General features: G+C 48.3%; 1 pseudogene; it reads right to left on the bottom strand.

Moving 5' to 3' along the window:
• Positions 1-7,191: 7,191 nt before the first annotated feature.
• On the bottom strand, positions 7,192-10,643 carry LOC142440827 (large ribosomal subunit protein uL3 pseudogene; annotated as a pseudogene).
• Between the last annotated feature and the right edge of the window lie 16,665 nt (positions 10,644-27,308).

The raw sequence follows: 27,308 nt of genomic DNA, 5'->3' as shown, positions 1-27,308 counted from the left end.
CTGGCTGGTGAGTTCAAACTGCTCACTTTCTGGCTAACATAACCCACAGACCAGCTCCCCCTGAGCTCAGTTTGGTTTGCCGCACAGCACACATTGTTTGGAACCTTCTGAAATAGCTATGCACATGTGCAGGTTGGGGGGATTTCGCACAAGATGCAGTTTTCCACCCTCTCTTGGCAAAAATATTTTTTGCAAAAGGCTTGTGTTCTCTTCTGGATCTGAGTAGCAGCTACTCTCATGAAGTCATAGCACATACATTCATGCTACAGTCCTCCCAACTCCCTAATGTCTTACGCCGAGTCTGCTCCATGCTTTTCTGTGTCCTACATGGCAGCTGTTGGCACCCAAGGCATGGGCTCTGCAGCCTGGGTCCAAATATCTCCTTCCCACTTCCTCACTGTGTGGTCCTAGGCTCATGACTTTATCATCCTGTGCCACTGATTTTTCATCTGGAAAATGAGGCCAGAATAGCGTCCACACATAGGCTTGTTAAGTGGAATAATTGAATTATTATACACAAAAAGCTTAGAACGGTGCTTGGCATCTTGCAAATACTATTAGGTGGTTTAGCATAGGGACTGGGTCATCCATTACATATGCTCAGGTTCAAACTTCCGGCCAGGAAGGGGTGGTACACCTAGGTGGGCATTACACCTGGATTGGCCCATCTGGGCCAGGTGAATTCAATCCAGCCATTGGGGTTGACCATGACCGTCAACCATGCCTCCCTATGGAGGAATTGAAAAGGCAGGATCTTGACCACTCTGATGTCTCCCTTCGCCCACTTTTCTGTTGTCTGTCCCCCAGGGAGGAGGTCACATGTAGATACTTATAATCAGTTCCCTCTTTCCAATCCACCCTCCCAAACCCTCTCAGTATCACCACTCACAAATTATCAAGGTTTCTTGATGGATGGGGGAGCGGGGAGGGAGGGGTAAAATGAGGACTTGATGCCAGGGGCTTAAGTGGAGAGCAAATGTTTTGAGAATAACGAGGGCAATGAATGTACAAATGTGCTTTACACAATTGATGTATATATGGATTGTGATAAGAGTTTTATGAGCCCCTAATAAAACGATTTTTAAAAAAAGAAAAAAGGCAGGATCCCAGAGCCCACTGAGTGACTTTCTTTCCAGCAGCTTCTAGGTAGGCTGTGCCCCGTGAGTGGCCCTGAGGTGCCTGTGTAAACCTGAAACTTCTTCTCTCAAGAAACTCACTTGGTTCACAATCCAGGCTTCGAAGTGAGTTCTTTCTCACGCGAAGCGAAGGCCTGAGGTATATCTCTCCCAGGAGAGATCTAACAATAGTATCTTTTATTATACAATTAGGAGCCCAGGTGGTGTAGTGGACTGTGCATTAAGCTGCTAATCGCAAGGTCGGGGGTTTGAATTGACTAGCCCGTCCGTGGGAGAAATATGAGGTTCTCTATTTCTGTAAGGCAGTGATTCTCAACCTTCATAATGCCCCCACCCTTTAATACAGTTCATGTTGTGGTCACCTGCAACCATAAAATTATTTTCATTGCTACTTCATAACTGTAATTTTGCTATTGTTATGAATTGGTTTACCCCTGTGAAAGGGTTAATTGATCCCCAGAGGCGTCGCGACCCACAGGTGGAGGATCGCTACTGTAAGGATTTAAAGTCTCAAACCCCCAAAGGGGCAGTTCTTTGTCCTATTGGGCCGGTATGAGTGGGAGTCAATAAAATGGTAGTTAGGTTTTTTTCTGCATCAGTATCAGATTCTGGTGGCAATCTCAGTCATCCTGCATTGTGGTCTGGTTTGAACTCTGGTTGATTTGTGGGAAATGACTGCCCTGGTTTGAGGTGAGGGCCACGGTGCTTCAGTGGTAGATCTCTCATCGTCTTTCACCGGGAAGACCTGGGTTCGATTTGCAGCCAATATGCCCCAGACTGTCAGTGAAAGTTTGTGTCTTGCTATGACACTGAGCAGGCTTCAGTGATGTTTCCAGACTGAAATAGAATAAGGATGAAAGACCTGATTATCTCCATCCACACATCAACCTATGGCCCGCCACAGTTGGCTTCCCCTCCCAGCTCTGGTGATAGCACAGACTGGCATAGTTTGCTCTGCTTCCCATGAGGTGCCCATGAGAAGCTGACTCGACAACCACGGTCAAGATCAACAGCTTGAACTTCTTTCTGGGTCTACAGAAACAAGAACAACCTTCTGAAATGAGGTCGCATTGCTATTTGGGACTGGGAGAATGCCTTTGTGACAAGGATTGTGCTCTGGATCCCAAAGGCGACTTTTAAACACAGCCACATAGCAACTCCGGAAATTGCCGTAGTAGAAGCCACGTTTAAAAAAAAAAAAGTTCTACTGACTTGCTCAAAGAGGCCAGAGGTGGATGAGGGTGCGGTGGGGTGGGGTGGGGTGGGAGACTCCTCTAAAAATGAACAAATTTGTTTCCGTACATATTTGTCATGTCTTTTGCTCCTGAAAGATGAGGGGGGGGGAAGCAGACGAGAGGAGGAAACGGCGACTGACAGTCATCTTGTTGGTGTTCCCACAGCATCCCCTCCTTAGGCACTTGCTGCCATCTCATCCAACCCCACTCAATATATTTTCAGCCAGCAATGATGCAGAAATGTCTGTGTACTCCAGTTTTATTGTAGTCAGGCAGCATTTATGGGTTTGACTTTCAACTCAGCATGGCAAGACGTCTAGAAGCAATTATAACCAGCACCTGCTCTGTCTGTGCGGTGGGCAGGCAGTGACAGATTCCCAGCTTCTGGAACACTGGTGCCCCCTCCCAGCTCAGGATAATGACGGTGACACTCGGCCTCCTTGTTGTCTGTGGGAGCTCTAGGAGCTCTCCTCTGAAACCTCATATTATTGGCATTTCTTTGAGTGAACACATCAAATTAGTAACTGTAAAGGAAGGCGTAGGAGATGATTATTGGTGACAAGACAAGCCTCAACCACCTCCAGAGAGCATGTCTCCTAAGTGCAAAGTATGGAGAGGGAGGAAACAATTGACCACAAATGGAATAGGCTCTGAGTCTCCCACACAATGTATGTGCGTGGTAACTAAGGCGCCAACATTATGGCTGGAGGATGGATATGGTTTGTGCAGCCGTGATTGCCATCCAGAACGTGCCGTGCTATTGTGAAAAATGATTTTTTATTCTGAGCAAATCTCTGCTTCCACTTGCTTTGATGCTTCGCCAGAGAGCCAGGGACTCTGGGAGGGGTCGGGATGCACAGGGCTGGGCTGACCTCAGGAACTCATGTGTAAAGGGCTTTTTCTCACTTGGAAGCAGGCTGGGTTCACAGCTGTTCTTTCTGGTAAAGCTTGTTTCTGAACCTTGCCACGTCTGAGTCCGAAGAGGGAAATGAAGGTGACAAATGCTGCGAGGAGCCCTGGGCACATCTTGGCTATGGTTCTTCTTAAGTCTGTTTCATTTGAATTCCAGTTTTACCTTTCCTCCTTTCTGGGTTCCGAAGCATCAGATGGGTGCCAAATGCTTCCACGGACAACTAAAGCTGAACAAAGTGGAGGCAGATGAAGAGCAACTGGAGGTTTGTATTTGGGAGACTGAATACTTGGGCTTCCTAGGCCAGTCCAGCTGGTGGTTAGAGCCCTGTTTCAGATTCCACTGAAATCTCCTAGTGTCCAAGGACCAAGTGGCTCCTAAGTCCAGAATTTCTGTTACATGTCTCACCAAGGAGAAGCTGGGCCAAAATGCATTGAAGAATAAAGCAGGAGCTTGGCTTGTGAATCCACTCTCTGATTCTGAAATTTCAAAGGCTCCATGCACAGACATTTCAACACTGAAAGCACAGCAGGGAAAATCAAAGACTTGGGCTTCCTCCTTGCCCCTCTTTTAGGGCTTTTATGGTTTTCCAAGGTGCCTCCCAGAGCCGAGTGTTGTATAGGTCATGTGTTAAAATGTCGTAGTTCTGAGGGACTTGCTGTTCTGCTTTCTTTTGCAAGGAGACCCGGTTTCTTGTATTGTGGCCAAACACAGAGCACAGATGTCTGTGGGCCCCTCCCTTTCGCCTGACTTTGTTCTCTTCTCTGGATACCCTACTGACCTGTTCTCCCTTACAAGATCTGAATTGCTCACACACTTCGTTAAATTCTCATCCTAGCGAGAAGCACCTGAGCATCTTATTAGAGCCTGTATGAGTTCTGTTCTGGATGCCTATTTGTGTAACTTCAGGTCTCTGGCATGGAAACGTCCCATGCCCACAGACCCACACAGGTAATATAAACTCCAACAGTAGTTTAAGGTTTAAGGTGGTCACAGGGAACTCTGGGGCCCGTGTCTCCTGGTGAACCACACAGGCTGTCTAAAGGGGCTAGTTCCATCTCAATGTAGCCATGCAGGAATGTAGACCGGTTAGGTAGCAAGACAAGGGGTTGTTCTTCTCCATGCTTAGGGGGCCCCCTACGGGAGGTTGGAAGCCAATGCAGGCTAAGCCCAAGCCAGGAGAGCTTAATTGACGCCTCCCAGCTGAAAGCCCTTAAAAGGCTGGAATCTGGAGACCACCTCCCCTTCCCTTCAGCTGCTTCTCTGCCTTCCACTCAGCAGGGCTGGGTGTGCAGTGTCATGAGGGTGCCCGTGTTCAGTTTAGTGTAACGCCGGAACCTTCTTCTCTCATGTATATAAACCCACTCGGATTACCAACCAGGCTTTGGTGTGAATTTCTTTCCAGTGTGTAGCCAAGGACCGAGACATTTCCCACCCGAGAAACCTAACAGACCCAGACTTACAATAAACCCATATTTTTATTTATAAGGCAAGAGGTGACCAGGTCTAGACAATAATGGTGAAGAGGGCCCTGGGTTTGAGAAAGATTCTGTAGTAGAATCCATAACCCTTACAAATGTATTGGCCTTAGGGGAGGGGCAAAGAGGGCTGGATTGAGAAAGTCTCTGGCATCCAGTTCTGACTTGACTTCTGGATCCTGAATCCTTCAGGGCCATGACCTTGCCCTCCACCCAGACCTTCCCATAGCCATCTTCTCAGAGCCTTGTTAAGTTCTCATAATACATTACACCTGCCATCCTCTGAGCAGCTACCAAACCCAGGCACTTTTTTCAAAGACAAGCTCGCTCTCTCTACCCCTAAGAGCAGGTAGTTTGGGGATGATGGATATGAGATACCACAGAAGACAAATCTGTTATCTTCCATGGTGCACAAAACATGCTGTCACAACCAGGACTCGTGACAATCCCTCAGTTTCCTAAATTGCTTCACTGCTACATTTAATTAAGCCTCATTAGATTGCCATATATTGATAAGAGGGATGACCCTGAGCTAGATGCATAAATTAAAGCTTTCCTCATCCTGTGCTTTTATATGAATGTGTTAATTATTTTTGTCATTAGGGAGAATAATGGAGGGATGGAGCAATACCAAACGGAGTTTGACAAAGTGTTGGTGTTTGCTGCGGCAAACGTGGTGCATGTCAGATACAATCTGTCACCCAGTGAGTCTGCAATTAACACCAAGGGACAAAGGTAGGATTCCCTGTAATAAATAGCCTTCCTCCCAGATGCTAATGGGGACCCAGCAGGACCCAATGTTGTGTTGTCGCAGTTGTACACGGGCCCTTAGAGGAGACAGAGCTGGTGTTTGAAACGAGTCTTGTTTGCCCCCAGTTGGAGTTCATCCACCACAGGACAGTACTATCCACTGCGAGGACTCGCAGCTCCCCCTCCACAGGATGCAGCCAGCTCTACAGCTCCCAGTTGCTTTCCCGTATGCAGGTCCTGGGGCAGGACGTGGGGTGAGCAGTGGGCACTGGGCAACCTGGGGTCCCATCCAACCTGGCCCAGGGCGTGCACAGTCCCACCTTGCAGGCCTCCTGGAGCGTGGCCTCTTTCCTACAGTTGGCCCTCAGCTCGCCCCAGAGCTGCTGCAGTTCCTGTAGCCTCGCCTGGAAGGTCTCTGAGGCCCAGTGGTCCCCCTGCAGGCCCTTCTGTCCCTCCTGCAGCCACAGTGGGCACACAGACCTCCTCCAGCCACCAGCTGTTGGTTCTGGGCACTAGCTTGTAAGCTTCGATCCCCCCTCTATGTAATGGGCACAACAATGGATTATTTTGCTTCAAGGAGAGAAACCATATACAGTCCTGAGTGGGGCCCATCTTTTGTAGATGGGAATAGAGACACTTAAAAAAGAAGGAAAAAAAAGGATTGACCTCCAGTCCCTTCACCGGCAGGGACAAATGCTCTGGTCTCACTGTGTCCCCTAAACACATCAAGTCAAAACGTTTTCTTTTAAATTATGGACATCACTGCATTATAGTTACGACAGCCAAAGGTGGAAGCTGCCTTTGAGTCCGTGGACAGATGGATGGACCAAATCAGTGAGTTCGAGTTCTAGAACGGAGTGGTGTCCTTTCATTAAAATAGGGGGATAAATGTCAGGTCACAAATGAACCTTGAAAAGACATGCTGGGAATTAAATAAATAAAATTCCCAACTCACTGCCATCCAGTCAACTCTGACTCATGGTAACCCTAAAGGGCAGTGTGGAACTGCCCCCAAGGGTTCCGGGAATGGTAACTCTTTTACAGACATAGAAAGCTTCATCTTTCTCACAAGGTGCAGCTGGTGGACTTGAACTGCAGGTCTTACAGACCACAGTCCAATTTGTAACCACTACGCCAGCAGGGCTGCTGGTAGTGACATAGGCCAGACACAAAAGAACAGGTGTAGGACCGAGCCAAGTAGAGAAAGGGTGAGCACAGGCAAAGGCACAGAGGCAGGCAGATCGGAGATATATGGGTTCACGGTGGCACTCTTGGGCGGGTTAGTGCCCTGTGACCCCGCGACCCATTTATTTATTATTATTACTTTTCCTTTCCCCTCCTCTTTTTATCTGTCTACCATGTGTATCCCTGAATTTGGTCTGGTCCCTGCCATATTACCTGGTCCTCACCCCAGGAATGTTCATACAGTAGCTTTTCCCCTATGTCCCTTTTGCATTTTTTTAAAGCTTACCTCCGTGGACACAGTGTGTACTTGTCCTTTTGTGCTTAGTTTACTTCGCTTAGCATGCTTTCCTCCAGTTCTTCCCATGCAGTGATGTGCTTCATACGTTCATCACTACTTTTTAGCGATGCGTAGTACTCCATTGTATGTATGTACCACAGTTTTTTTCCCCCCACTGAAAAAGAAGTCTTTATTCTGATCCCACCAGCTGTACCATCTGTTATGCGCCTTCCTCCTTGGCAATCCGGTCTTTCTTGAGTGGTCCCATGAAAGCTTTTTTCTCTTCCACGGTCTGGAAACGGCCATGGCCCAACTTGGAGGTGGTGTCGATGAACTTGAGGTCGATCTTCTCCAGGGCACGGCGCTTGGTCTGCACCAGCAGGGACTTGTGCAGAGTCAGCACTCGCCTCTTGGTGCCCACCATGCAGCCCTTGAGCATGACAAACTCATTGATCACTTCCCCGTAGTGGACAAAGTCGCCCAGGGGGTTGATGCTCTTGTTAGAGAGATCATAGTCGGTGGAGGCGTTGTTCTTGATAAGCTTGCCGTCCTTGACGAGGTAGCCCTGGCCAATCTTATAGATCTTCTTGTTGATCTCTGTGCAGTGGTGGTAGCCTTTCTGCCCAGCGTGGGCCATCGAGAAGGCCACACGGGCGGGATGCCAGGCCCCGATACAAGCCACCTTGCGCAACCCTCGGTGGGTCTTTCGGGGCAGCTTCTTGGTGTGCCAACAACTGGTGACCCCTTTGTAGCCTTTGCCCTTGGTCACCACCGTGATGTCGACCATTTCATCCTGCGCGAACACCTGTTTCACTGGCACCAGCTTCTCTCGGGCCCAGTCCAGCTTCTCAGCCACGGAGCTTCCGTTCACCTGCATCTCCGTCAGGTGCGCCTTCTCCTGGCGCAGGGGGAGCAGGCGCGTCTGGGTGTGGGTGATGGCGCGCATGACCGGGCAGGACTTCTTCATGCTGCTAACGTCTTTCTCGAGCTGCTTCTTACCCTTGTCATCCTGCCACTTCTTGCAGTACTTGGTGAAAGCCTTCTTCTTCGACTAGTGCCAGTTCTTGTAGAACTGCCGCTTGCACTCGTCGTCACTGATGTGTTCCGCAAAGACCGTCTTGAAGGTCCGGAGGCCGCGAGGTGTCTCCACATAGCCCACGATGCCCACCACCACCATAGGAGGGGTCTCCACGATGGTCATGGCCTCCACCACTTCCTTCTTGATCACCTTGGAGCCTGGTCTGTCGACCTCGTGCACAATGTGGGTCATGCCGGCCTTGTGGCCCAGGAAGGCCGTCAGGTGGACCAGCTTGGAGGCGTCATCCTTGGGGAAGCTTTCACCTTCCCGCCGTGCCAGCTACTGTGCTTCCGAAGCAGGAAGCCCAGAGACCCATGCTGGGGCGACAAGAACTTCCGGTGTGATATTACATCATTGATCCCTGATGGTAGAGGTACCCCAGCTTTTTAATCCAATTGTCAGGTGATGGAAATTTGGGTTGTTTCCAATTCCTTGCAATTGTGAACTGTGCCACAATGAACATTGGAGCACAGATGTCTGACCTTGGTTTGTTTCTTGCCCAGTAAGGGGGGTGGGGGGTTGCTGGGTCATATGGTAACTCTATTTCCATCTGTTTTAGATATCGCCAGTAGTCCTCTTTCTTACACACATATGAGTCTCCCTGGATTTGTTTCATGTATGATGTGTCTGGGTCATTGTGTGATCGTGGTCTCTTTTAATACTTGATCGATGTTTTCTTTACATTGTTTGTCCTGAAGGTCTCTTTTGTACCCTAAAACAAGGAGTCAAGGAGATGCATGGGACTTGATTGCTGAAGGGGGGCAGGAGTGAAGAAATGGACCCAAAGGGTGTCCATACCACTTCTGGGCTCTGCTCTGGAGCTGTTGCCAGCTGTCCATAAACTGTTGGCACCTGTGGCCGAGGCTGCGGGCTGACCCCAGGCTTCTCTGGCAGAGGAAGGCTGCCTTCTGCTCCGTGATATGGGGGATGTCCGGAGGCTGAGGAAATGGATCAGGTTGTGCTCAAGAGGCCCCTGGCATGGGAGTGTACTGGCTCAGCTCTTCCTCTGCAGGGTCCCACAGAAGAGGTCCCTTGGCCTGGCCCCGATGCTAGACCCAGTGGCATACCTGCCCCTGAACTTGGAGGAGGCCCATCTCCTGCTCCAAGGTCTCGTGTCTGTGCAGCAGCCTCTCCATGCTCTCCCGATCCTTCCCAAGGTCCAGGACTCTAGCAAGGGCACCCTGTGGAGAACGGGCACATTACAGGCTTGGCCTCTGCCCTTCTGCCCAGGGTTCTCATCAATACTTTCTTCCTGGCTGGTCTTGGCCTTGGCCTCGGGCAGGTGACAGAGTCTGATTAGTGTCTGCACAGTGACACTGCGGGTGTTTGGGACAAGGCTGCTGGATGGAAAACAAGTACCTAGCAGGGGTCCCAGGCCTTCCTGTCAATTCCCTTCCTGCCTCCCTTCCATGGGGTCTCTGTCTCATAGGCCAGGTGTTTCTGAAACCGCATCAGCTTCTCTTTGTGGTCCCCAAGAGGGACAGGCTATTCCAGGTGCTGGCCCCACCCCTGGATCCAGTCGCCATCCTGTGTGATGGTGGGGACATGAGTGCCCTGATGTTCATACTGCCTTGGTCCCAAGCGGTGACCCCGTCTACCCCTCGGTCTCTGTCAAGGAGTGAAATGCTGACCAAGCTCAGGGACAGCACAATAATTTTTCTTTCACCCAAGATAACAGGGCCCAGGCCCATCAGTCTTCAGATCTAGGAAGTGGTTGGGCAGGGGCCATGGGTGTGTTCTCATGTGGAGGGTGCCCCTCACCCACCACTGGGGCACTGTCTACTCTGCCCATCAGGATGACAGGTGTCCACACGGGTCTGAGAATCAAGGGCCCTGGGCTCCAGTCCTAGCTTTGCCCCTGGAAAAGCCATTAAATTCTCCACATCCCGTTCCACCGCAGGCCGCCCCTTGGCCCCTAGTGGGGCTGAAGGTCACTTGTAAAGGTAAAATGGGGTTCAGGTGGGGTGCCCTCTGACCTGGCTAGCAGCCCTGAGAAAGCTGGCAGTAATCAGAGAGGTGTGAAGCTTGTGTAGCTGACCTTCTCCCAGGGCTTCCACTCAAGCCGGCCGCTCTCGTATCGTGCCCAGCTGGCCCTGAACCCAGGGGCCTGGCAGCACCCTGGCCTGCTCTCTCAGCGCAGCCTCCTGCGTTGAGGGATGTGGGAGATGGACCCAGCCCTGAGTACTGAGTGTACCACTGCTGGGGCTGGCTCACAGTCCGTAGCCCTCACTATAAGTCCCGGGGGCCTCCCCTCAGCTCTGCAGTTGAGGGTTGGCCAGGCTCCTGGGAAGAAGGAAGCAAGGGCCATGTGATATGGGCAGATCCAAATGCCCCCTGTGGTCCCCAGAGTGTGGCCTAACCCATCCCCATGCGCTTCTGGGTGCATGGGCACCTCGGCTTGGTCACCAGCCCTGGATTGGAGCCTATGGCTCCTTGGTAATCCCTCACCAACCAGCACAGGTTCGGTGTGCATACACACCTCACCCGTGTGCCCCCAACAGTCTGGATACCCTGGCCTTATCAGGGTCACGCCCATGACCGTCCCGGCCATCACCTCCCTGTCCTGTGTGCTTAGCACCTCTGGAAGGAGCCATGCTTCTGGATCAGCCGCTCCACCTCTTCCACAGAGCCCTCCAGGGCACTGGCTTCCTGGGAGACCTGGGGCAGCCATGGAGGTGACACAGAGGTGGGGGGTGATAGGGGGCACACATGGTGGTTCAAAGGGAACCCTAGACAGCAACATCTGCGAGAACCTTGGTTTACAGCCTGGGCTCTCTGGGGGTGCATCAAGGGGCCTGTGGCTGGGGGTGGGGAGGTGGGTGCTGAGCAGGAGGGGAAGGAACCTGAGGAAGAAGAGCACTCCAACCTGAGGGCCGTTAGGAACATCCCAACTTCTGACGAAGTGGGGAGGAGCCCCATCAATTTCCAACCAAACCGCGTAGGGCTTGGCTGGCTGGGGCCAGGTGTGGGGAGGAGATGGCCCTGAGTGACCTGAGGCTCAGGTGTCCCCTTGGCCACTTGGGAAGACACACTATCTAGCTCCGTATCAGAATAGCAGCCAGTGATCCAGGAAGCAAGGGGGATTGGGGTGGAACTACAGGAGGACTGGAGGTCCTGGGGTCAGTGTGTCTGTGTGTGGTAAGGGGAGCTGTCTCCTGGGCCTGCAGGATCTTGTCCAGATGCCACACTGTCTGAGGAAGAGCTTCTTGTGGTGCATGGCCTGCCGTCTCCCTTGCTTCCGTTCCCAGGCCTGAAAGACTTGCTCCCAAGCATCATGCAGGGCGCATAGCCTTTCCTGGACCTGGGCATGGGCATGGACACAACCGAAGGTGGTGCTGAGGGAAGCTCCAGAGAAAAGGTGCCTGACTGTCCCACCCAAGGGGAGGGTATTTTTTGTGTTTCCACAGGGAAAGAGGGACCAGATATCAAGCCAGTGCCAGATGAATACAGTGTGCCCGCACGGAGTGGGGAGCCAGTGGAGGGGCGTGAGGGCTGGGCTCCCATACAAGCTATGTGGACAACTGCCCTTGCCCCCAGAAGAATTTACTTCAGAGGACAGCACTGAAGCTGCATCTAGGAGAGAGGGGCATGTTTGATCAGAGCAAATGGGAGCAAAGAAGAGGGAGGAAGAGAGAGTGGAGCACATCCTGGCCCATCAGTCCTGGAGGACGATATCCCGGCTCTGAACAGCCAATGGACAGAGTGGACAATGTGGCTTATCCCACCACGGGACACACCGTCCATTGATGACCCAGGGCCCTAAGGGGGACAACACTGGAGACTCAGGGTTAGAACTGGCCCAGACTGATCCTATGGCACTGAGGCAAACCACTAAAAGTGTGTGGCAGAGCAAACGTGGGAGCAGAGCAGGGAGCCCCTGAGGTAGTACAAAGGACAGACTCTGGGGCCAAAGCATGGTACCCCATTGGACCTGACTGAAGGACACGCCTAGAGATTAAAAATCAGATCTTCATCTATGTATAGGTTTTTCTTTCTTTAAATTTTTTTTTCTTTTATTTTATTCTTAAAAAAGCATTTTATTAGGGACTCATACAACTCTTATCACAATCCATACTTACATCAGTTGTATAAAGCACATCTGTACATTCTTTGCCCTCATCATTTTCAAAGCATTTGCCTTCCAAAATTAATTTATTCTTCTATGGGTAATTGGTTTCCTTTTTGTTGTCATTGCTGTGTTCTCACTCATTGCCTATCTTGCAATGACTTGATCTTTGGTGCACATTATTATCTCTACAGACCTATCTAGATACGATAGACTGCATGAATAGTTTGGAGGAGAAAACAAGGGGACCAATAGTTCCGGGGGAATAGGGGAGTGGGAGAGAGGGGGGCAAAGGGGTAGTGCTAAACAACCCAGGGACAGGGGAGCAATAAGTTATCCAAAATCAGTAGCAAGGAGGGTGTGAGTGGTCTGTTAGGGATTCAGCAAGGGCAAGGTAACCGAGAGAAATTACTGAAACCCAAATGAAGGCTGAGCGTGATAGTGGGACAAGAGGAAAGTAAAAGGAAAATTGAGGAGAGAACTAGGTGACAAAGGGTATTTATAGAGGTCCAAAGACTGGAATATACATATGTAAATATATTTATATGAGTGTAGGGAAACAGATCTGTGTGCATATATTTATAGGTTTAGTACTAAGGCAGCAGATGGACATTGGGCCTCCACTCAAGCACTTACTCAATGCAAGAGCACGTTGTTCTATTAAATTGGCATTCCAGGATTCACACCTTCCCGACAAGATTGCTGAAGAAAAATGTGTGCATAAGCAAATGTGGTGAAGGAAGTTGACGGTGCCCGGCTATCAAAAGATATAGCGTCTTGGGTGTTAAAGGCTTGAAGATAAATAAGTGGCCATCTAGCTGAGAAGTATCAAAGCCCACATGGAAGAAGAACACCAGCCTGGCTGACCACGAGGTGTAGAAGGGACCAGTTATCAGACTTCAAAGAACTAAAAATCATATCAGTGGATGCCCACCTTCCTGATACGATCAGTGAAGACAAACGTGTGCATAAGCAAATGTGGTGAAGAAAGCTGATGGTGCCTGGCTGTCAAAAGATATAGCATCTGGGATCTTTAAGGCTCAAAGGTAAACAAGTGGCCACCTAGTTCAGAAGCAACAAAGCCCACATGGAAGAAACACACCAGCCTGTGTGACCACGAGCTGTCGAAGGGATCATGAGGTATCAAGAATCAAAGAACAAAAAAATCATATCATTGAAAATGTGGGTGAGTGCAGAGTGGAGACTCAAAGCCCATTGGTAGCCAACCGGACACCCTTTACGGAAGGGTTGTGGGGAGGAGATGAGCCAGTCAGGGTGCAGGGTAGCAACGATGAAACATATAACTTTCCTCTAGTTCTAAAATGCTTCCTCCCCCCACTCTCATGATCCCAATTCTACCTTACAAATCTGGCTAGATAAGAGGGTGTACATAGGTACAGATAGGAACTGGAAACACAGGGAACGCAGGACAGATGACTCCTTCAGGACCAGTGGTGAGAGTGGCGATGCCTGGAGGGTGGAGAGAATGTGGGGTGGAAAGGGGAAATTGATTACAAGAATCTACAAAGAGCCTCCTCCCTGGGGGAGGGACTGCAGAGAAGAAGAAAAGGGGAGACTTTGGACAGTGCAACATATGATAAAATAATATTAATTTATGAATGATGAAGGTTTCGTGAGGTAGGGGGGAGTGGGGAGGGAGGGGGAAAATGAACAGCAGATATTAAGGGCTCAAGTAGAAGGCAAATGTTTTGAGAATGATGATGGCAACAAATGTACATATGTTCTTTAAAAAAAAAAAACTTTTATTATTTAAGCTTAATTTATTCCCAATCCATGAGTTTTTGCTTCTTCAGTTTCTTATGGGAAATCTTTTTCTTCAGTGAAACCTCCTCTTCTGGTTGGGAACGATTTGTTCCTTCTCAGTCAGGATCATTTCAATGTGGCAGGGGGAGCTCCTGTGTGGATTAATCTAGCCAAGAGCTCTGTAAGTCCGGTGGTGCATCTTGGGGGCTTTGTTCACCTGGATGTGCTCGATGACCTGAGAATCCACATCTAAACCCTTAAGTTCAGCATGACTTTCTGCATTTTTAAGCATGTGAACCAAACATTCAGCACTCTTTTTGGGCTACCAACTCTAGGTCCCACCCCACTGTTTGGCCTGGGCACATCTACCAACACCATCATTGTCCCGTCGGAAAGGCACACACTGCTTCTGCAGAGTGACGTCTTTCAAGTATTTGGTGGCTTTCCAGATGTGCATTCCTTTGATGGCCTGGGCAGTTTCACGGGTGTTTTTGAAGTGGACCCGGAGATTCGACCCTCTGTATTTGCAGGATTTTGTAGGGTTTTCTGGGTCAAATGAGTAGCGAACCATTTTAGCAGGTCACCTCAGGCCGCTACAGTTAGAGGAAGAGCCTGTACATATGTTCTTGACACAATGCATGTATGTATGAATTGTGATAAGAATTGCACGAGCCCCCAATAAAATGATTAAAAAAATAGAAAAGAAAGGTGCTTGTCCCTGTGGGGCCAGTGTGCGGTGGTCCAGCGGGCTGGGGCAGGGCCAGAAAGGGGAGCCGACCTCCACGGCGGACGGCCCTGTAGCCGGGAGCACCTGCTGTCCCCGCTGGGTGGCGCACCGGTGCAGCTCCTTCTGGGCCTCCAGCTTGGCCCGCAGCTCTTGGTGGACACTGAGGCTTTGGGCTCCACTGCCAGGGTCTTGGGGCTCCTCCACCACCTGCAAATCTCACTGCACACTGGCTGCCCAGGAGGCATAGTCTTGCACCTGGAGCCTGGGAGAGCACAGGAGAGCACGGGGTGAGGGGACCTGGTACCGAGGCAGTGTCACAGTCGGCCTGTGTCCACCACCACTCATGTCCAAACCTCCATGTCTCTGCCACTTAATCCCACAGCCTTACCAAGTGTCTACTCGGCCTCACCTCTGCCGCCACCCCTCCTTCCCACCCAGTTCTCCAGGGCCAATGAAGTCCCTCATGGGCCGCTTGATAGCTTTGCCCACCCATCCACAACTTTGCCAGACCCCCACTTTGAGGTAGCCTTTGGTGGCCTTGTGTGAGAGCCAAGGGACTCGGGACTCTTGTCCCTTCACTGCCTCACTGTGCAGATGGAGATTTTTGGTGTGTTTTTTTTAATTAAATTTAAATTTATTTATTTTATTGGGGGCTCTTACAGCTCTTGTTACAATCCATACACCAATTGTATCTGACATAGTCATACGTATATTGCCATCATTCTTTTCTAGACATTAACTTTCTATTGAGCCCTTGGCATCAGCTCCATTTTTTTCACCTCCCCCACTCGTGGTTACTTGATAGATTATAGATTGTTATTATTTTCATATCTCACATTGACCATTGTCTCTTTTATCCTCAGGTTTCTGTTGCTTCTCTCCCTGCGAGGGGTGTGTGGTTATATGTCATTCATTGCTATCGGTTCCCCTTCCTTCCATCCTCGACCCCCCTTCCCCCTACCCTTTTGGTATCTCTATTCCCATTCCTGTTCCTGGGTTCCATGTGTTGTGTGTTTTATCTCTTGCTAATACTTATGGACTCTAGTCCAGAGTGGGAAGCGGCACTGGGGTATTGACAGTGGGGGGTGAGGAGGCCTCAAGGCGTCAGAAGCAGATTGTGTGATTCATTGGTGCGATCCATGTCTCCTCAGGGGGGCCTCCACCCAGTGGGACACAGCATCTGGGAGGATTGTGGCATTCTCCTGAGATAGCATGGTGGCCAAGGGCCCGGGCATTGAGTGTGGTATTCTGGGCCTGGGGTAGCAGCACTTGCAGAAGCTACCCTCTCCCCCAGCCACCCACCTGGATACGGACGAGCACGTGAGACTGTTGGCTGTGAACTTTGAGGGTGGCCTCAGCGTCTCAGAGCAGGTGGGGTCTGGCCTGAGTCAGCTCCCACAGCTCCAACCAGGCAGCCCTGCCCCCAGGCGGGGGTCAGCAGTTATCCCAGCATGCTCATCCTCCCCCTCAGCTTCTGTCTGGTCAGCCCTTCAGCTTCCTGGCTGGGTTTAGAACTTGTCCTAAGCTCCCAGAGGGCCACCGTCCTGAGATCTTGCTCAGCGCTTCAGGCCTTTCTGCAAACTCTCCTCCCAGGAGCCCATTATCACTAGCAGTTTACCCCTTGCTCTAACGATGCTCCAGGAGGCCTGCTTGGGAAGCGTTGGGCTGTTGCCTGGTTCAGTCCCACTAACTGCTCCTCAGGAGAAAGAAGAGGTTCCCTGATCCTGGAAAGATTTACTGACTTGCACACCCTCTGGAGGATCCCCATGAGTCAGCAGGTGGGGTCATTCTAAAGCCCGGCAAACGGCAGGTACCCACGTTGTGTGCCACCCAGGCATGCTGTGTGTTTGGAGGAGACTGCACACCCTTCAAAGGTAGAAGCTGCACCCCTCCATGGTTCTTGCATGCAGCAAATGCCGGGCCCCTGAGACTCTGGGCCAGCCTCTGGGCTAGGATCATGGGCAAATCGGGATCTCGCCTAAGCTCCATTTGGGCTGGAAACGCAGTAGCTTGTACTGTGACCTGGGTCAGCCTGGGGCTGTGCAGGGCATCCTCAGCCCAGCTCAACTCTTCCCAGAACGCCCCTGCAGGTGCAGGGAGCCCGTGGCTTGGGAAAGTGACCCTGCAAAGTGGACTTTGTGACCAGGCTCCCTGATCCACCGACCCAGCTTTGCCTCCTCCACAGGCCGCAGACAGCAGGGTCTGCCCTGGGTTCCCTGAACTCGGGCCCTCTCTAGAGACAGTGGTGTGCAGAGCCGCAGCACAGCCAGGTTCTCCCTGGAAGCCTCTTTATCCCATGCCCAGCACCTCCCCCCAAACTCACCCCTGCTCCAGGCTGCTGTTACTCACTGTTGGTCCTGTCACCACTGCTGGGCCCTGGGGGCAGTGCTGGGCCGCCACTCCAGCAGGCTCTCCGCTAGTGGGGCAGGCTGCCCCCTGGTGGCCACCCATCTTCACTTGGTGCCGAAACATTGCAAACTTGGTTAAGAGGAGCTGAGAAGAGAAGAGAGGTAACACAGGGGCCCTGACTGGTGGGCTGTGAGACACCTCAGTCAGTGACTGGGCAGGGCAGGACTGGACAGCCACAGAACTTGCCCCTCTATGCAGAGAGGGGAATAGGAAGCCACAGCTGTCCTCAACCCAGACTGATGTTCCCCATCAGCCCCTTGTGCATGCAGCCCCCCTCCACTACCCGTCTTCATTCGGCTCCAGGGCACCTTCCTTGCCCCTAGCCCCTTCCTCACTAGGGTGTGCTCATAGTCTTCTCTCCTGTGGCCACCTGCTGCTGCTGCTCAGCCAGCTCTGCAAGTCCTTGGCTTCCCTCAGGAAGCCCTGCAGTGCCAGCATCCTCTTCAGATCCTGGCCCCTGTGGTGACAGCCTGAGACCCCCAACAGTTAGTGTGTATATGTCCACACTCTGGAGGTCAAGGGACCCAATCAAAGGGGCTGCCTGAAGGACAAGTTTCTTCATGGTCTTTGCCCAGGCTGCTCCTCTGGATTCAAGAAGCAAACCCAGGGCAGGGGGAGTTGGGGCTGGCGAGGGTGTGTCTGTGGGGAAGGGCAGGTGACTGGAGCCAGGGAGCCAAGCCCCTGCCCTGCAGGCTCTCCTCAAAACTTTGTGGGAAGAGGAAACAGTGAAGGACTCATCTTTTCCTGACACATGTCTACAGGCCTCTGTCATGGTTCTCTTCAAGGCAGGGGTAGCATCTAGGGGAATAAGCAACCCCAGCCAGTTTTCTGGTACCCACTGATGCAGTGCCCCTCACTGTTGGGTTGCCAACTCCCGCAGTGTCTGCAGCTGCTTTCAGAGCTTCCCCTGCATCACACCCAGCTGCTCTGAGACCTCAGTTACAAGGATCTACGTATAACTTCCTCCCTGGGGGATGGACAACGGAAAAGTGGGTGAAGGGAGACAAAATATGTAAGATCTGACAAATTATCAAGGGTTCATGAGTAAGGGTGGAACAGGGAGGGCAGAGAAAAATGAGGACATGATGCCAGGGCCTTAAGTGGAGAGCAAATGTTTTGAGAATGATGACGGCAATGAATGTACGGATGTGCTTTACACAACTGATGTATGTATGGATTGTGATAAGAGTTGTATGTGCCCCTAATAAAATGATTTTTAAAAATTAAATCATTATAATTTCTTAGGACAATGCCATTTGTATTTCAAAGCAACATTCACGAAAGCTATTTTTTCACCTTCACTATCTTCTATTAAGTTTTAGATAGAACAAAAACAATTCTTATGCCTTTTTATGAGATGTAATGCAAGTAGACCTAAATTTATGCATAATTAAAAATTTGAATGAACAAAATATTTTGTTAAATAATTTGACCTTTTGTGAAAATCATCGAAAGCATATAGCATTTTATTGAAGGGTTGGGAATGTTTTCCTCTATTTTATTCTAGTATTTGGTCGGAGGTTCTTACGGCATATTCTGATTGTTGTCATGTAAGAGAATGTACATTCCATATAAGAGAAAACTTTCCTTATAATATTTTCCTATCAATGGCTTCCTGCTGAATCTCTCATTTGTTCTTTTATCATTATTTTTCCTATAGAAAACACAGGCTGCTTAACGTTATTCTTATTAATCATTTTTATAAGTTAGGAAAATATTTATTATATATACATTTTTATTAAAAATCTTTTATTGGAGACTCTTACAACTTTTGTTGCAATCCATATTGATTGCATCAGGCATTTTGTACATATGTTGCCTTCATTCATTTATAGACATTTCTTTCTTTTTCTTTTTTAAAATCATTTTATTGGGGCTCATACAATTCATCACAATGCATACATACACCAATTGTGTAAAGCACACTTATACATTCGTTGCCTTCATCATTCTCAAAATTTGCTTTCCTCTTGGGTTCCTGGAATCAGCTCATTTCCCCTTTCCCCTCTCCCTCTCTCACCCTGCTCCTCTTCCTTCATGAACCCTTAATAATTTTTAAATTATTATTTTCTCTTATCTTACACTGCGCGGCGTCTCCTTTCATCCAATTTTCTGTTGCCCATCTCCCAGGGGCGAAGTTATATGTAGATCCTTGTGATCTGTGTCCCATTTCTACACCCACTTCCCTCCCAGTATCGCCACTCTCACCGCTGGTCCTGGGGGTTCATCTGTCCTGGATTCCCTGTGTTTCTAGTTCCCATCTGTCGTGCTGTGTATCTTCTGGTCTAACCAGGTTTTCAAGGTAGAATTGGGATCATGAGAGGTGGGGGGAGGAAGTGTTTAATAACTAGAGGAAGGTTGTGAGTTTCATTATTGCTACACTGAACCCTGAGTGACTCATCTCCTTCCCACTACCCCTCCGCAAGGGATGTCCAGTTGTCTACAGGTGGGCATTGGTCCCCCGTCATGCACTCCCCTCATTCACTATGATATAATCCCCCCTCCCGCCTTTGTTGCTTGAAAACTGGTCCCCTCAGCCCTTCATGATCACACATGTTGGTGTGATGCTTCCATGTGGGCTTTGTTGCTTCTGGGCCTGCTTGTTTACTTTCAAGCCTTTAAGACCCGGGACGCTATATCGCTTGACAGCCGGGCACCATCAGCCTTCTTCACCACACTTACTTATGCACACATTCATCTTCAGCGTTTATGTGGGGAAGGTGATCACACAATAATGGTTTTTGTTCTTTGGTGTCTGCTACCTGATCCCTTCAACACCTCGTGTTCACTTAGGCTTGTGTGCTTCTTCTCTGTGGGCTTTGTTGCTTCCGAGCTAGATTTCAGCCTGTTTGCCTTCAAGCCTTTAAGACCCCCAGAGTTTCATTATATTGTGCAGAGAGTGGCTATAAACCAAACCCACTCGACTGCACCCAAAAACAATAACAACAGGACTTGTGCTTCTAACAATATGCTGAAGAAGACCTTAAGAGAATCTCCCCTTCGTTTAGAGCTGCGGCTCTCGACCTGTGGGTCGTGTCTCCTTAGGGGGTCAAACAGCCCTTTCATGGGGTGGCCTGAATTATAGCAGTAGCAAAATTACAGCTACGATGTAGCAACAAAAATAATTTTATGGTTGGTTGGTCACGACTACATGAGGAACTGGATGAAAGGGTCGTGAGTAAGAATGTTGAAAACCACTGTCCAAGAGGAAGACTCAATTCTTGATACAGTTGAAGGGCAACAAAATAGAGTCAGCCCCAATATAGATGGGATAGCACAGTGGCTGCAACAATAAACACAAGCCAAAGAAACACTGCAAGGATGGCACAAGACGGGACAGTGTTTCATCATATTGACATAGAGTTGCTATGAGTCAAAACCCACAAGGAAAAAAACAGGACTTGTTTTTCTAACAATGTACCTAAGTAGACCTGAAGAGAACCTCCTATTAGTTAAGCGCAGCGGTCCTCAAACTGAGGGTTGTGACCCCTTTTGGGGGACGAATGACCCTTTCACGGCAGTGATCCGTTCATTAAAGTGGAAAAATTAGAGGTATGATGTAGCAATGAAAATAATTTCATGATTTGGCAGTCACCACTACATGAGGAATGGTATGAAAGAGTCGTGGCATTAGGAAGGTTGAGAACCACTTCCCTAGAGGAAGACAGAATTCTTGGTAGAGTAGAAGGGCAGCAAATGAGAGGCAGACCCCCAGATGATAGATTAGCGCAGTGGCTGCAACAATGAGTGCAGACAAGAAACCACTGTGAGGATGGCACAGGACAGGGCAGGGTTTCATTATCTTGTGCGTAGAGTTGCTGAGAGTCGAAACCCACTGGGCAACACCTAACAACAATCACTGTAGGACTCATGCTTTTCACAATATGGTGCTGTAGATCCTCAGAGAAACTCCTCTTAGTTTAGAGCAGTCGTTCTCAACCTGTGGGTCGCTAGCCTTTGGGGGGTTCAAATGACCCTTTCACAGTGGAGGCCTGATTCATAAATGTAGCAAAATTAAAGTTACAAAGTAGCAATGAAAATAATTTTATGATTGGGGGTTCATCACTATCTGAGGAAATGAATGAAAAGGCAGTAGAGGGGAAGCAAAAGAGAGGGAGCCCCCCAAAAGTTGGATTAGCCCACGGCTGCAACAATGACAACAAGCAAAATAACCACTGTGAGGGTGGCACGAGACGGGGTCACGTTTCATTATATTGTGTATAGAGTTGCTATGAGCCTGCACACACACTCAAAGGCACCAAACAAAAACAACAGGACTGTGCTTCTATGAATATGCTCAAGTAGACCTTAAGAGAAACTCCTATTAGTTTAGTGCAGCGGTTCTCAACTTTTGGGTCACGAGCCCTGTTGGGGGATGAATGAACCTTTCATAGTGGTCGCCCAGTCATAACAGTAGAAAAATTAGAGTTACAAAGTTGCAATGAAAATAATTTTATGATTTGGCAGTCAGCACTATATGAGGAACGGTATGAAAACGCTGTGGCATTAGGAAGGTTGAGAACCACTGCCCTAAAGGAAGACACAAATATTGGTAGAGTAGAAGGGCAACAAAAAATAGCCACCCCCCCCCCAATATGGCTCCAACAATGAGCACTAGCAAACAACCACTGTCAGGATGGCACAGGTCTGGGAAGCATTTCATGGTATTGTGCATAGAGAAGTGATGAGCCAAAACCCCCTCGGCGGAACTTAACAACTATAACAACAGGGCTTGTTTGTTTAACAATATGCTGAAGTAAATCTTAAGAGCAACTCTTCTTAGTTTACAGCAGGGTTCTCAACATTGGGTCGTGAACACTTTCAGGTGGGGGGTGTTTCGAAACACCCCTTCACAGTGATGGCCTGATTCATAACAGTAGCAAAAGTACAGTTATGAAATATCAATGAATATAATTTTATAATTTTATGATTGGGGTCCACCACTACATTGGGAACTGTACAAGAGGGCCGCAGAATTAGGATGTATGTGAAACATTGTCCTAGAGAAAGACACAAATGTTGATACAGCAGAAGGGCTGCAAAAGTCAGGCAGCCCCTACAAGATGGAATAGATGCAGCAGTGAGCACAAGCAAAGGACCACAGTGAGATGGCACGAGATGGGGCCGGGTTTCATTATATTGTGCATACAGTTGCTATGAGCCAACACACTCTCAAAGGCACCAAACAATAATAAAAAGAACTTGGGCTTCAAAGAATATTCTGAAGTAGACCTTAAGAGAAACTCCTATTCGTATAGACCATTGGTTCTCCAACTGTGTGTCGAGACGCCTTTGAAGAGACTAACGAACCTTTCACATGGGTGGCCTGATCCATAACAGAAGCAAAATTACAATTGTGATGTAGCAATGCAAATATTTTATGGTTGGATGTCACCACTACACGAGGAATAGTGTGAAGTGGTTGTGGCATTTGGAAAGTTGAGAACCACTGCTCTAGAGGAAGACACATATCTTGGTACAGAAGGGCAGGAAAAGAGAGGCAGTGCCCAACAAGATGGATTAGCACAGTGGCTGCAAAAATGAGTGTGAGCAAAAGAACCACTGTATGGAAGGCACAGGATGGGAAAGCATTTCATTACATGGTGCTTAGAGTTGGCATGAGCCTAAACCCATTCGAAGGCACCAAACAACAGGATTTGTGCCTCTAACAATATGCTGAAGAAGACTTTAAAAGAAACTCTTAGTGTAGAGTAACAGTTCTCTAACTGTGGGTCACAACGTCTTAGGAGGGAACAATGAGCATTTCATATGGGTGACCTGATTCATAACAACGGCAAATTTATAGTTATGGAGTAATAAGGAAAAGAATTTTATGATTGGGGGGGGTCACTAGTACATGAGGAATGGTGTGAAAGAGTCATGACATTAGGAAGGTTGAGAACCTCTGCCCTAGAGGGAGACATAGATCTGGGTACAGTAGAAGGGCAGCAAAAAGAGGCAGCCCACAGCATGATGGAATACAACAGTGGCTGCAACAATGCGCGCAAGCAAAAGAACCACTGGGAGGATGGCGCAGGACAGGACACCTATCCATCATATTGTGCTTAGAGTTGCTAGGCGTCGAAAGCTACACAATAGAATCTAACAATAACTATAGGATTTGTGCTTCTGACATTATGGTGAAGTAGATATTAAGAGAAACTCCTCTTAGTTTAGAACAGCGGTTTTTAACTTGTGGTTCGCGACCACTTTTGGCGATCGAATGACCCTTTCACAGGTGTGAAATGATCATAACTGTAGGAAAATTACAGTTATGAAGTAATAATAATGTTATGATGGGGGTCACCACTACATGAGGAACTGTATGAAAGGGTCATGGCATTAGGAAATTTGACAACCACTGCCCTAGAGGAAGACACAAGTCTTGGTACAGAAGAAAGGCCACAAAAAAGAGGCAGCTACCCAAACGTTGGATTGGCACAGTGGCTGCAACAATGAGCACAAGCAAAAGAACCACTGTGAGGATGGCATAGGATGGGAAAGCATTTCATTATATTGTGCGTAGAGTTACTATGAGCCAAAACCCACTCGATGGTACCTAACACCAATAACAACAGAACTTGTGCATCTACCAGTATGCTGAATTCTATCTTAAGAGAATCTCCTCTTAGTTTAGAGCAGGGGATCTTCACCTGTGTGTCGCGACCCCTTTGTGGGTATGGAATGAAAATTTCACAGGGGTGTCGTGACTCATAACAGTAACAAAATTACAGTTATGAAGCTGCAATTAAATCATTTTTATGGTTGGGGGGGGTCACCACTAAATGAGAATCGGTATGAAAATATCATGGCATTAGGAAAGTTGAGAACCACTGCTCTAGTGGATGTCCCAAATCTTGATATGAGAGGGCAGGAAAAGAGAGGCGTTCCCCAACAAGTTGCATTAGCACAATGGCTGCATCAATGAGCACAAGCAGAGAACCACTGTGAGGATGTCACAGGACAGGGCGGCGTTTCATTATATTGTGCGTAGAGTTGCTATGAGACATACCCACTCGACGGCACCTAACAACAACAACAAATGGACTTGAGCTTCTAACAGTATGGTGAAATAGACCTTAAGAGAAACTCCTCTAAATTTAGAGCAGCGGTTCTCACCATGTGGGTCGTGACCCCTTTGGGGCTTAGACGAACCCTTTACAGGGTGGCACTATTCAAAACTTGTAACAAAACGAGAGTTACGAAGTAGCAAAGAATATAATTTTATGATTGGGGGTCTACCACTACAAAGGAAAGTGTATGAAAGTGCCGTGGATTTAGGAAGGTTGAGAAGCACTGTCCTAGAGGAAGACACAGATATTGGTAGAGTAGAAGGGCAGCAAAGGAGAGGCAGCCCCTACAATTTGGAATAGCTCAGTGGCTGCAACAATGAGTGCAAGCAAAGAACCACTGTGAGGAATGCACAGGATGGGGCAGCGTTTCAGTACATTGTACATAGAGATGCTGTGAGCCAAAATCCACCCCACGGCACCTAACAACAGCAACAACAGGACTTGGGCGTCTAACAATATACTGAACTACATCTTAAAGAAACACCTCTTAGTTTAGAGCAGCAGTTCTCAACCTGTGGATCGGAACTCTTTGGGGGTTGACCTACCCATTCACAGGGGTTGGTATCTTCTTCATAGTAGCAAAATTACAGTTATGAAGTAGCAACGAAAATAATTTTATGAATGGATGTTCACCACAACATCAGGAACTTCATTATAGTGCCAAGGAATTAGGAAGGTTGAGAACCACTGGTTTAGAGCATAGGAAATATGATGAAATACTGCATGTTTTAACACACATGACGTTGGAAAATAATGGAAATTGGGAGAGGACAGTAGTATCAAATTCCTATGAGTCAGAATTGCTCTATATCATAGAGTAGCTAAGACAATGAGAAAAAATGACAAAGTCAAAGAGCTGAAGAGAAAATTCCATAGGACACATGGCAACAGCTTTATGCTCTTGTTAGACCCTCAGGGCCTCCCTATCTTTTGTTGGCTTTCTTAAGCCCATCCCCACCACTGTGAATAGTCTTCATTAAACTCTCTTTAATTAAACCTTCTGTATGGTTTGTTTTCTGCTGGACCCCTAACAGATATCATTTAATTTTCTTGATTGCAATTCATCTCTAGCATACAGAAATCTTTCAAGAGTTTGTTTTATGTTTTGCTTTCATCCACAACAGCATTTCCTTCCAGATTTGTTTGTCCTTGAAACATGATCAATAGTTCTTTCCTCTCCAATGAAACCCAAGTGATATGCTGCCTGACTGCCTATGAAGTTCATGTGTAGTCTACATGGAGATCCCAACCATTCCCTAGACAAGTGTTTCTCAACCTTCCGAATGCCATGATTCTATCATACAGTTCCTCAGGTTGTGTTTACCCCGATCATAAAAATTATTTCATTGCTAATTCATCACTGTAATTGTGCTACTGCGATGAACCAGGCAACCCCTGTGAAAGTGTCATTGGACCCCCATAGGTGTCGTGACCCACTGGTTGAGATCCACTACCTTAGACCAATGTATGGCCCGAGGGCTGTATAGGGCCCCCCAAATAATCAATACCTGCCAGCATCACACATCTCACCAATGAGAAGCATTTGTAGCCATCACCTTAGGGGCGAGTTCATTAAATATTTGACCTGTATGGCTCCAAGAATGATGTTATAAATCACCACATGGTCCTTGGCAGAAAAACAGGTTTCCAGCTCCTGCTCCAGACCAAAGGTTCCCAAACTTATTCTGCCTACTGCCCTCTTTTCAGAAAAAGAAATTACTCAGGACCCCCCAGGATTGAAAGAATTTTGGACTATAGCCCACCATCCAGGATAAAATGTAGATATCTGCTTTGTAGATCTCTGGATTTTTCTGTGCCCAGTAGGTGGGTGGTGTTGCCCACTTTGGGAAACGAGACTCTAGGAAAATCAGGTGTGTTTTCACTCTCTCTGCAAGAATTTCAGTTGAGGAGCAAGATCTGTCTTGAAAGAAGTGTATCCAGAACGCTCCTTAGAGGCAAGGATGGCTAGATTTCATCTCACATCTTTGGGCATCAGGAGCTATGAGGAGGAACATCATGGAAAAGGCCATCATGCTTGGTAAAGGGGCGCCCAAAAGGGGAGGACCCTCACCAAGATGGATGGACACAGTTTCTACAACAACACACTAAAACATAACAATTGTGAGGCTGGCACAGGAGCAGGCAGTGTTTCTTTCGGTTGTATGTAGGGTCACCACGAGTTGAAACCAACTTGACAGCATCCAGCAAAACCAGATGTGGAGAAAGCATGGCCTGTTCTGTGTACAGTGGCCCCACCGAGGTTCCTCATCAGTTATGTTTGAATGGGCCAGGTGCTCTCACAAACCTCCTCTTCAATAGACAACTTAGAATGTTTTCTTTCTGCCCAGGAACCATCCTGAAATTTAAAATGACCATTTGACACTGAGTTGATTGCGATTCATGATGAGTCATAGGACTTTCAATCGGCATAACCTTTCAGAAACAGATGGCCAGGTTTCTCTTCCAAGGTATTTCTGGGTGCGCTTGAACCTCCTCATTTTCTGTTAATGGCCAAGTGTTTTAACCATTTGTACTCTCCAGGGATGACTCACAGCTCTATATATCCTTAAAACTGACATCTCTCCTCTCTTTGGAAAGCCATGGCAATTGTTCTGTTTCAGTAGATTTACCTTCTTTAAATATAGGAATGACATATACTTCTACCACCTCACAGAAAATGTCAGAAACTCGTAGCTCTCATTTAATAATGGCGTGGGTGATTACATATTGGGCTGGTAATCCCAAAGCCAACAGTTCAAAACCACCAGCCACTCTCAGGGAAAAACATGAAACTTTCCAATCCTATAAAGTTACAATCTCAAATACTCACAGGAGCAGTTGGACCCTGTCCTATAGGGTAGAACGCAGGTCATGGGGACTCAGAGTGGATTCGATAGCAGTAAGTTTGGTTTGGTTTGGACTCCCCTCCTAAAACAATAGCTCACAATTACTAAGTGCATGTTATGTACTAGTGTTCTAAGCATTGCATGTACTTTCACTCATTTCATCCCACTGGTGGTGGTGGGGGTGAAGCATTAGAACTGCTAACCAGAAGGTCGGTGGTTCAGATCCACCAGCTGTTCTTCGGGATCAAGTTGGGGCTGTCTGAGCTCATAAAGATTTTCAGGGTCGGTCGTTTGCAGGGACAGTTATTACTTTATCCTGGTGAGTTGCTATGAGTCTGAATGAACTCTAGAGAAGTGGTGTTTTGGTGACTTTT

The sequence above is a fragment of the Tenrec ecaudatus genome, chromosome 1 (genome assembly GCF_050624435.1).
Source record: "Tenrec ecaudatus isolate mTenEca1 chromosome 1, mTenEca1.hap1, whole genome shotgun sequence".
NCBI classification, from domain to species: Eukaryota; Metazoa; Chordata; class Mammalia; order Afrosoricida; family Tenrecidae; genus Tenrec; species Tenrec ecaudatus.
Note: the sequence above shows the minus strand (reverse complement) of the source record. Positions and strands in the feature narration are given on the sequence as shown.